Source organism: Triticum dicoccoides, chromosome 1A (assembly GCF_002162155.2).
Source record: "Triticum dicoccoides isolate Atlit2015 ecotype Zavitan chromosome 1A, WEW_v2.0, whole genome shotgun sequence".
Classification (NCBI taxonomy): domain Eukaryota; kingdom Viridiplantae; phylum Streptophyta; class Magnoliopsida; order Poales; family Poaceae; genus Triticum; species Triticum dicoccoides.
In genome coordinates, this window is record NC_041380.1 from 527934545 (window position 1) to 527945943 (window position 11399).

General features: G+C 42.4%; 1 pseudogene; it reads right to left on the reverse strand.

Moving 5' to 3' along the window:
• Positions 1-2323: 2323 nt before the first annotated feature.
• Positions 2324-11399, reverse strand: part of LOC119354558 — a 16870-nt pseudogene continuing 7794 nt past the window's right edge.

The following is an 11399-nucleotide window of genomic DNA, read 5'->3' on the forward strand; positions in this document are numbered from 1 at the left end:
TAAGCAATGAACTTTCAAGGAAATGAATATCCATCTATGTCTACGAAAATCTCGAAGAAGCTGAAGATCGGCTGGAAAATGAAACTATTAGGTTTATGGAAGTCTCTTACAACAAAGTGGTGCAAGACTTCAACTATGATAAGTTCCAGCTGGTTCAACAAAAAAATAAATCTCTAAAACAGGAGCTTAAAGAAAATAAGTAATAATGGACTATCTAAGCAGCAGTTGGTGCAGTATTCCGGGCGGGGATCGCATGACAGTGAAAGAACTTTACCATATAAGAGATACCAACTTCATAACAGGATCAACACTCGAAGACATCGATTTTAACCATACTCTATCGCAAATAAGATATGTTGCAGAGCTCCTCAACGATGCGATTACAATCAAACGACATTCTATAAAAAAGGGTATTATTGGGGACTGGATGATGATATGGAAGGCATTTCTCCTTTTGGCATTGGCAGCCCACCGAACACACCCACCATGAAGAGTTGCTTAGACAATGAAGTCATTTTCGATACCGATGACACATGCAACGATGATTCTACCTGATGTTCATCACTGCGTATATCACTCATCGTAAGAGAGATGACCAGACCTATCTATATGATGCATCTCTACTTATGTAGCTTGCTTACTAAAAACAATGTAAATAAGCTACCATAAATTGTAACGTTGTGTATTAACATTATACCTTAGTATTTATTTCCTTATCTTCCAATCACTATCTAAATATTCTTACGTGCATGGTTTTCAATGCTAGGTTGCTCTCGCCCTTTGCGCCATCGGCGCAAAGTACTCATTATTTCAATCTGTGTCTGAGTTTTCATATCACCACTCTTACAATACTTGGCTTGCTGCCGGCCTTTACGTCATTGGCGCAACGGGTCATCTAGTTCAGTTAAACTCCCTAGAGAACTGGACGAGATCAACAAAACTTCATAGCAGATTAAGGCAGAAATGCATGATTACAAACATAATAACTCCCCGCAAAAGAAAAAACACAATAACTCACGGAACAAAAATATGTGTATTATTCCTTTTCTGAACTGATAACTAGTACTTGCATGAATCAATAGATAACTATTTCATTAAGCAGTACAGCAAAGATGCGCGAGTAAAGTACCATCTTGTGTTAAATCATCAAATACCGACATGATAATAACACACACACATCCTCTTATTGTACAATGACACCGAGGCTGATGGCCAAGTGGATGTACACGTACATGTTTCCATTTGGCTTTACCAACTCTAGTTTCTGATGCCTTCTATTTCGAACCGATTATCCTTAGAGCATCTTCAGCCGTTGGCCTCTCAGGAGGCGTTAAAAATCACCCCCTGAGGGCGCACCGGCGAAAACCGCGTGTTGGGGGGCGTGATGCCCCCAGTCGCGGCGCCCATGATTTATTTGAAAACCACAAACTAGGCGCAAATTCATCCAAACTTCGGCGAGTTCATACATATTTAAAATATTTTACAACAAAAAGAAAAAAAAACGCTACTCGCCGCGGCCCGCCTCGCCCTCGCCGCCCGCCGCCCTTGAAGCTCTACATGCCGAGGAGCCTGTAGAACTGCGTGTAGTCGCCGCCGCCGCCGCCACCATCGTCGTCGTCGTCGCCTCCTCCGCGGCCGCCGTCCCTGCTGCAACCCCCCCAATGGCGAATCTAGAGAAAAAATGAAGGGTGGGCTCAAAGTTTAAGCCGAGAAAATCGAACGCTCTTTTGAAGAAAAAGCTGCTTATCTCCTAGTCCTTTTGTACAAATAAATTGAAACTTTCCCAGATTAATACTGGAAACACGTACTATATGCTAGAATTTTTCTGGATTTTTTTAGAAAATATCAAATTTTGAACCAAATTTTGAATCAGGTGACTAAAATGGCCATTATCTCCTAATCCTCTTGGCCATATAAGCTTAAAATTTCCCAGCCTACTGCTGGAAGCATGTAGTATTTGCTGATTTTTTTCTGGAATTTTGAAAGAAAATGGTTTTACCAATTTATAGAGACAATATGTGCCAAACAGTGCTCAAATGGACATGATTCTCAAGACAAATACTAGTAGCATGATTGACCAACAGCAAAGTTTCATACAATCTGCACACCAATACATCAAGTACTAGAGAATCAACCAAAATAAGGCAAAGACAAGATACTGGTGTTGCTTCTTACTAACAATATTGTAGTTTGTAGAACTCCTCCACACCAAAATGCAAGTGACAAACTGCAAGCCATCTGTCCAAATTGGCACAAATGTTAGTGATATGGTAAAGTACCCTCAACTAACTATCGACGCTAGTACTAAAACAGAGATATACCTCTAAGAAATAACATCATACTCAGGAGGCAAATGTCCTTTGCGATTTTTCTTTTTCTGAAATCGTTTCATAATTTGATCATCTGGAATACTTTTGAATATCCTTTTCTTACAGTAGCATACCATTAAATCATTGAGCCAATCATCTGATATCTTATTGCGCAAATCGGTTTTGATGACCTTCATTGCTAAAAATATTCGCTCGACCGACGAAGTTGCCACTGGAAGAATCAATGTCAACTCGATAAGGCGATATACCAATTGGAAAGTTCTATGTTTCATTGTTTGAACCATCAAACGAGCAAGAGTAGAAATATACAGACATCCATTAAATTCCACACTTCTCCTAATATTTGAAAGGAATGTTGGAAGCTCGTATCTTAGCAACAACCGTTCAGCTTGTGTAAAATCTTCAACATAAATTTCAGCAAGCCGAATAAGTTTCTCATCATTAAACTTTGAGAAGTTGTTAGCTGGATTAAGACAAGACATGCAATCCACTAACTTGGTGTTAACTTCATTGAATTGGTGGTTCATCTCAGTGAGAATTGCATCAATCGCAACATTGAATATGCTCACCCTGAAATAATGATCTCGAGTAACCTTATTCTTGCTTCGAGCAGATTGCCCCATAGCTCCAACAAGATCATCCATATTTGGCACGTCAATGCCATGTTCCTCAAAAAAGTTTTTTGCTTGCTCGCATAATGGCTCATACCCATTGTCCCTCATAGTTTGCAAAGCTTCTTTCACATCCAAGATCAAACGCATGGCTTCGACAACATCTTGATTTTTTCCTTTGCAAAGCTTGTGATAGCATATTTGTGATGTTCAACAAGTTTATTAAGAATATCATGATGAACACAAATTGGAAGCATTCCATCTGTACCAACAAACCTAAAGCTCCACCTTGAGAAGTGTGTTCCCGGGCATCCTCAATCACAATTGCAAGCACATCCACCACTGCATTCCACATTGTGTAAACACGAAGCAAGGTTCTAAGATTTGAGCCCCAACGAGTAGCTCCTGGTCTAGCTAGGTTAGTTTCTTGATGTAAACCAGTTCCGGATGATATCTTACAATTATCCATCATCTCTATCAAGTCATCTTGATGCTTTGCAACATTGGCCCTTTGATTCTTGAAATCATCACACCAGCCTCTAGCAATGTTGTGCTAACTAGATGGACCACCAACATGTTTTTGAAAACTTGCCAAAGTTGTTTTCCAGCGTTTGTAACCATCTATGGTAAATACATCATTTCCAAATGTAGCAGCCTGTGATGGTTTCTTGAAAAGAAAACAAGGGAAGCAAAAGGCAGCCTCCTTTGCGACACTATATTCCAACCAATCAAACCTATCTAGCCATTGTGGTTGAAAAGATCTCCAAATTTTACCGCCCAATGTGACTTCAAATTTATGCCCACTTGCTTTGTTTCTCTCTTTCAACAAATAAGCTCTTCTCACTTCACTTTGAATTACAGGGGCATAATCTTCTATTGGTATTCGATCCGCCAGATCACCAAAAATCTGACTTGGATGAAATTCTAATATATATTGTGTTGGTGGTGCTGGTTGGTTTGTGCTCTCATCGGTTGGGGGATTGGTTCTCTCATTTGAAGTGGGATTGGTGCTCTCATCAATCGAGGGATTAGTGCTCTCATCAACCGAGGGATTAGTGCTCTCATTTGTTGGATCATCGGGATTATGTTCTCTATCGGGGTAGGCTGAACAATAACATTAATTGGGGCAACATTGGATTCAGGAACAATAGGAAGTGTATTTGAATTACTTGCAAACCAACTATGTAGAGTCCTCTTTCTCTTCATTTCTATAAAAAAATTAAACGAGGACATAAATTAGTTCACAGTTCATGAATTAATTGTTACTAGAACCAGTACTGACTAGAACCAAACTACGTACTGACTAGAATTAACTAAACTAGAAGCTACTATCAAGTAAACTAAGAAGAATCAAACAGAGTCAGACAGAGACAACAGACAACCTATTTCGATCTTGTAGGATCGAAAGTATGTCTAGAGGGGGGTGATTAGACTACTTGACCAAATAAAAACTTAACCTTTTCCCAATTTTAGTTCTTGGCAGATTTTAGCTATTGTAGGACAAGTCAAGCAATCATCATACAATTCAAGCAAGCATGCAAAGAGTATATTGGCAGCGGAAAGTAAAGCGTGCAACTTGCAAGAATGTAAAGGGAAGGGTTTGGAGAATTCAAACGCAATTGGAGACACGGATGTTTTTCCTGTGGTTCGGATAGGTGGTGTTATCCTACATCCACGTTGATGGAGACTTCAACCCACGAAGGGTAACGGTTGCGCGAGTCCACGGAGGGCTCCACCCACAAAGGGTAATGGTTGCGCGAGTCCACGGAGGGCTCCACCCACGAAGGGTCCACGAAGAAGCAACCACCCACAAAGGGTCCACGAAGTAGCAACCTTGTCTATCCCACCATGGCCATCGCCCACGAAGGACTTGCCTCACTAGCGGTAGATCTTCACGAAGTAGGCGATCTCCTTGCCCTTACAAACTCCTTGGTTCAACTCCACAATCTTGTCGGAGGCTCCCAAGTGACACCTAGCCAATCTAGGAGACACCACTCTCCAAGAAGTAACAAATGGTGTGTAGGTAATGAACTCCTTGCTCTTGTGCTTCAAATGATAGTCTCCCCAACACTCAACTCTCTCTCATAGGATTTGGGTTTTTTGGAAAGAAGATTTGAGTGGAAAGCAACTTGGGAAAGGCTAGAGATCAAGATTCATATGGTAGGAATGGAATATCTTGGTCTCAACACATGAGTAGGTGGTTCTCTCTCAGAACATATGAGTTGGAATTGTGTATGTGTTCTGATGGATCTCTCCACGAATGAAGAGGAGGTGGAGGGGTATATATAGCCTCCACACAAAATCCAACCGTTACACACAGTTTTCCAATCTCGGTGGGACCGAATCAACAAACTCGGTCGGACCGAAAAGGTAAACCTAGTGGCCGTTAGAGATTTTCGGTGGGACTGACATGCAACTCGGTAGGACCGATATGGTTAGGGTTTGGGCATAACGTAATCTCGGTGAGACCAATTACACAAACTCGGTGACACCGATTTTGGTAATTAGCTAACCAAAGAGTTGGTCACGCAAACTCGGTGGGACCGATTTGCTCTTTCGGTGAGACCGGAAAGTTACGAAAGGGAAACAGAGAGTTTGCAATCCCATCTCGGTGAGACCGAGATCCCTATCGGTAGAACCGATTTGCTAGGGTTTGGCAGTGGCTTATGACAAGTGAAACTCGGTGGCGCCGGATAGAAAGAATCGGTATGACCGAGTTTGGCTTAGGGTTTAGGTCATTTGTGGATATGGGAAAGTGGTTGAGGATTTTGGAGCATATCACTAAGCACATGAAGCAAGAGGCTCATTAAGCAACACCTCATCCCTCCTTGATATTATTGGCTTTTCCTAAAGACTCAATGTGCTCTTGGATCACTAAAATATAAAATGAAGAGTCTTGAGCTTTTGAGCTTGAGCCAATCCTTTGTCCTTAGCATTTTGAGGGTTCCACTTTCACATCCATGCCATGCCAATCATTGAGCTTTCCTGAAATAGTCATCTTGGAATAGCATTAGCTCAATGAGCTATATGTTGTTATGAATTACCAAAACCACCTAGGGATAGTTGCACTTTCAATCTCCCCCTTTTTGGTAATTGATGACAACATATAGATCAAAGCTTCGACAAATGATAATAAACATGAAATATATTGTCGCTTTGAGAAGTATGTGACAAGTAAGAGCTCCCCCTAAATTTGTGCATATTTAAAATTTGCTTTGGACTGCAAATGCACAAGGAGTTAGAGTCATGGGTTACTCTCCCATGTCACATACATCTTTGTGGAGCGCTTAAAATGATAGGAATGAAATACATGCACTCATCACCAAGAATAGTGAATGATCACATAAGATAGATAAGATAATAACATTAAGCAAACATTAAGTGTAGCTTATGATCAAACACATGATCATCAATGTCTCATAGATAATGACATAGTATCTCAAGCACTCAAAAGCAAACAAAGTTCGAAAAACCACCAAATAAAGCAAGAGAGAAAAGCAACACTCTCTCTCTTGAAGCCTATGATCTATACATTTTCTCCCCCTTTGGCAACAAGTTACCAAAAAGTTCCTAGAAAATGCATAGTGCTAAATCGACACTCAGGCTTGATCTTCAGGTGGTGGTGGAGTCCGGAGCACTCCAAGGACGAAGCCTTCTGTAGACGTGGTCGGAGTCGAGGCTGAAGTGGACGCTGGAGCTGGTGGAACTGAGGCTGTAGCTGGTGCAGACGTGGTGGCTCTGGGGTCAGCAACTGGCACTACAGACGACCTTGGACCTCGTGGCACTCTGGCAAAGGCATCAGTTGTAGTCTTGCCTCTCCTCTCCTGCATGTCATCCTGGAGCTGCTCCACTGCAGTCTGAATCTCTGTCACTTTGACATCCAAGTCATAGAACTTTTGTTCCATGATTCTTTCTAAGCTTGCCTGGTTCTGAGTTAGGGTGGCTAGTCCTTGCTCAATCCGCAGGGTGGATGCAATCAAGTAACCAAGCTGCTCTTGTTTGGTCTTCAAGAAGTACTCAGATGCCTCCTCTTGAGTTGGCATCTTGGCAGCTTTCTCCTTCCTTGCCTTCTTCTTCTTGGCTTGTGCTTGAACGGACGATGGTTCATTCTCATGCATGACAACCTGATTATCTTCAAAATCTGGATGAATGGGCAGATGTTCCTTATCCAAAAGGTATATGCATGTGCCCATCTTGGAGTTGATCAGCTCCTGGATCTGAGGGGCATATCCACAGCTCCTCTTCTGATCTGCTGCAGTCCTCTTGATAGTCTCTACCATGAGGCTCATCACCTTGAACTTTTGTGGCACATCAAAGATATGTAGCAAATTGATCGCGTGGCCTCTGATCATCTTGTGATCTCCAGATTTGGGCAACAGAGTGTGCCTAAGGATCCAGTTAATGGTTGGCAGCCCTGACAGAAGATAATGCACAGACCCAAACTTGAAAGTATCAAGTGCCTCGTTTGGAATTTCCTTGTACATGTTTGACATTGAGTTATGATCCATCTTCTTCTTGGAATAGACATCCAAGTCATCTTCCTGCTCCTCTGGGGCATTAATGAGTTGTGCCCATTCAGCAACTGTAGATTGGTACCTCGTACCTTCAGACATCCATGTTATCCTACCATCTGGATAAAAATGTGCTGTGGAGTAGAACTGTATGATAAGCTCCTTATTCCACTTTGTGAGCTTCTGCCCAACAAAGTCTGCTACTCCACAAGCATTGAAGCTGTCATACACTCCAGGGTAGTGTTCTTCATTGTCCTTGATGTATTCCCAGTCGACCCATCTCATATCACAAACAATGGGCTTCTTGTCCAATAAGACTGTCTCATAGAAGTCCTGCTGTTCCTTAGTGTGGAACCTGCAGTCAACAGCAGGCCTTCTCCTTGAAGCATACGGATCTGCTTCTCTCCACTTCCTGAGCCCTGAGTCTCTCCTGAGCTTCATGTCCTCAGCCACAGGATGAGCATCACTATGGTTTGGGATCTTGGGCTTGAGCTTTCTGAGCACTTGACCTTCTTCTTCTTCAGCAATGTCAGGCACTGGGGCCTTGTTCTTTTCAGCTGCAGGTATGCTCCTTGTATTCCTCTTTGGCTTTGGCTTTGGAGCTGGCTTGGCCTTAGAAGCAGTTGACCCTGATCTTATGGCATCACCCATTAGCTTGGGTGCCTTAGGTGCTGGTGCAGCAACCTCTTCTTCTTCCTCTTCTTCCATGATGGAAGCCTTTCCAAGCACTTTGGCTACGGTCTTCTTGACCCTTTCCTTCCTTTTCTTGCCTTCAGCAGCAACTGGCTCTATGGGGTGGGTTTCTCAGTTGAAGCTCTGGCCTTTGACATAGGCTGCCTACCTGCTAGCCTTTTGATTTTCAATCCTGGCTTTGTGCCTTGAGCTGAGCCATGTTCCTTCTCAAGCACTACTCTCTTTGAAGTTGCTTCCTCTTCTGCCACATAGTCATCATCCTCTGATTCTGAGGTTCTCTTCTTCCTTTGTCTGGTGGCAGCTTTTGGCAGATTGCTAGGAGTACTTCTGCTGCCTTCATCTGAAGAACTTGAGGGACTAGTGCCCTCACTCATCTGCACTTGCTCTTCTGACATGTTCTGGCTATCACTTTGGTCTGACATGATGAACAAGCTGACTGCTGACCCTGTGAACGGTTTATAGATGAGGTAGAATAGATGAGCATCACAAAATGCAGAGATTTTTGCAAAAGAATGACTCAAAATCTTAGTTTTAGTTTCCCACTGAAATCATCTCGGATCTACCGATTTTCAAACTCGGTGATACCGAAGCAGTTTTGGAACCTAAACTAGTGAACTCGGTTGGACCGAGTCACAATTCGGTGGCACCGAGACTGCTAGGGTTTCACAGAGTTCCAAAATCGGTCACACCGATAAGTAATTCTCGGTCAGACCGAGTCTCACTTGTGCAATGGCATAAGCCAAATCGGTGGGACCGAGTTTTTCAACTCGGTGGGTCCGAGATGGTTTCGGAGGAAACCTAAACCTAGAATTTTCCCATCAAACCTAATCTACGAGTTCATTGACTGGATAGAAGTTTATCAAACGTGGCTAGAATCATGATGATCACAATGTGCTAAGAATCGAATTGGGGAATAGCACAAAGATCGCGTCCATACCCTAGTTCGGCGGAGACTCGCTACGGCGGCAACGGCAGGGTTGAATTCCGTTGACGGCGACGGAGACCAGCGACTGGAGGCGGCTGGCGGCGAGGAGACGATCCGGAGACCAAGTTGGCAGAGCAGGCTATCGCGCGGGCGAAGGGGTTCGGGGAAATTTCCAAATTTTTGCCCGTGACTATATATAGCCTGACCCTGTCGGTGTGACCGAGTGGAACAACTCGGTGGCACCGAGATGCAAAACTGTATACAGTTGTTGCAACTCGGTGTGACCGAATGGTTCAAATCGGTTGCACCGAGATCGAAAACCTAGATCAACTTAATGATCTCGGTAGGACCGAAAGTAGGGTATCGGTCAGACCGAGAATCATAAAGAGGTTTTGGAAGTTTAAGTCTATGACGAATCGGGGACTCCGAGCGCTCCTCACACAGAGTGGTTCGAATCTGACTTGATCAAATTTTGTGATGTACCATGAATAGAGTTTGAGACGAGAAAAGCATAGATAGCTAGAGGAGGTTCTTAGGCATTCTTGTCCATCCACTTGGCAAAAGGAAATAAAACCAAACAATCAAAACAACAAGTGGATGTCCTCGAATGAGTAAAATATGCAACCATCATGCTCACACAATAAGATGGCAAATGAAATATGTGACAAGGCATGCACAACCAATTCTATCATCTATCAAGCAATTTGCGATGACAAGGTCATCTATATATGAGTATATTGACTTAGGAGTCAAGTGAGAACACTTGATCATAGGTCATACTCATCGTTTAAGCTCAAGTGGGGTTACCACTTTTACATAAAGCATTGTTGTGTTCACATCTTTAGAGTTGCTTTAGCTCAAGTCTTAGAGTAAAGCTCCCCCTAGATGTGATATCCCCCCTTAGAGGGATGAACTAACCTCTGGTTTTGTCGATGATGACTTCATGTAGATGTTGAAGATGTGGATGCTCAATGTTGATGTAGATCACTTGGAGCTATCCATTTGAGTGAATTGCACTTTCAATACCTACATAGGTTAGTCCCACAAGGAACAAACAAGGATATCCATAGACATAGAGTGATGCACACGCAAGATGATGTCCATGAAAACTTTTAGGTTACCTTACCCATTGTCTTACCAACAAGAGGGTTTGTGACTCCTTGAACTAGTGCAAGATGTGGAAGTTGATTGCACTTGTTCTTGCCAAAATGATAAGAGTGAAGTATGTTGGCGGAGTCACCCTCAAGAACTCTCTAGTTCTTCTTCTTTTGGATCCACACCATCTTGATGGGAATCCTTAAAGTTGTAGTCGTACTTGATGAAGTGGAACTTGAAGTAGTCTTAGGAATCCACTTGACTAAGGTCTTAGGAGCTTCTTCAAATGCATCAATTTCCTCTTGAAGCTTGTCCTTGCCTTTTTGCTTGTAGTCTTGTGGTGGAAGATCATCTTGAGCTTGTGTCCCCTTGAAAGAAGTATCATACTTTTCTTGTTGAGGAACAAACTTTGTCTTGGGGTATTGATCTTCTTCCCACTCAACTCCATTGGCATTGAACTTTCATTCAAAACCAACACCTTGATTCTTCCCGTGCATTCCTTGCTTGCGCACAATTTCCTCGAATTGCTTACTCCCGGCAAGACTTTTGTACACTCCTTTCTCTATAATTCCCTTCAATAAGCTATTTTCTTGCTCAAGTGTAACTTGGCTAAGAGAATCATTAGTGGAATCAAGAGAACTACTGTGACGCCCGGATAATTAAGCTACAGTGATCCTCTGCTAATGATACCACGTCACCTCGTTTATAGTTGCTAATCTTGAGTTAGTTCGAAACCGATTCAAATTCAAATTCAAAAATAGGCAAACAATAGAAGTTTTCAAATATTAAAACTAAAATGTTCGGACTGAACCAAATATTGCATAGATAATTATGGGGGAAAAACCACACATGTATAAAATGTTTAAATACTATGAGATGAATAAAACAGTAGTAAAAATGATTATCTGAATAACTTTTATAATTAATAAAATGTCAAACTAAGTTATTTGGGGTCTAGACTTTTTGTGACTATGGACTAGGTTGTAATACTAATTTAGATACTAAGTGTATGTTTTACTAAAATAGAATGCAACTACAATAAAGCAGGAAAGAATAAATAAAAGGAAAAGAAAACACAAAAACAGAAAAGGAAACTAACCAAAAAAAAGGTAAAAGGAGACCCCCCACTGGACCCCTTGGCCCAACTGGGCCTGCCCATCCCGCACCTCCCTGGCCTATATGGCCCTATCCCCCGAAACCCTAAACCGCTACCCACCCACCACTACCCACTCCC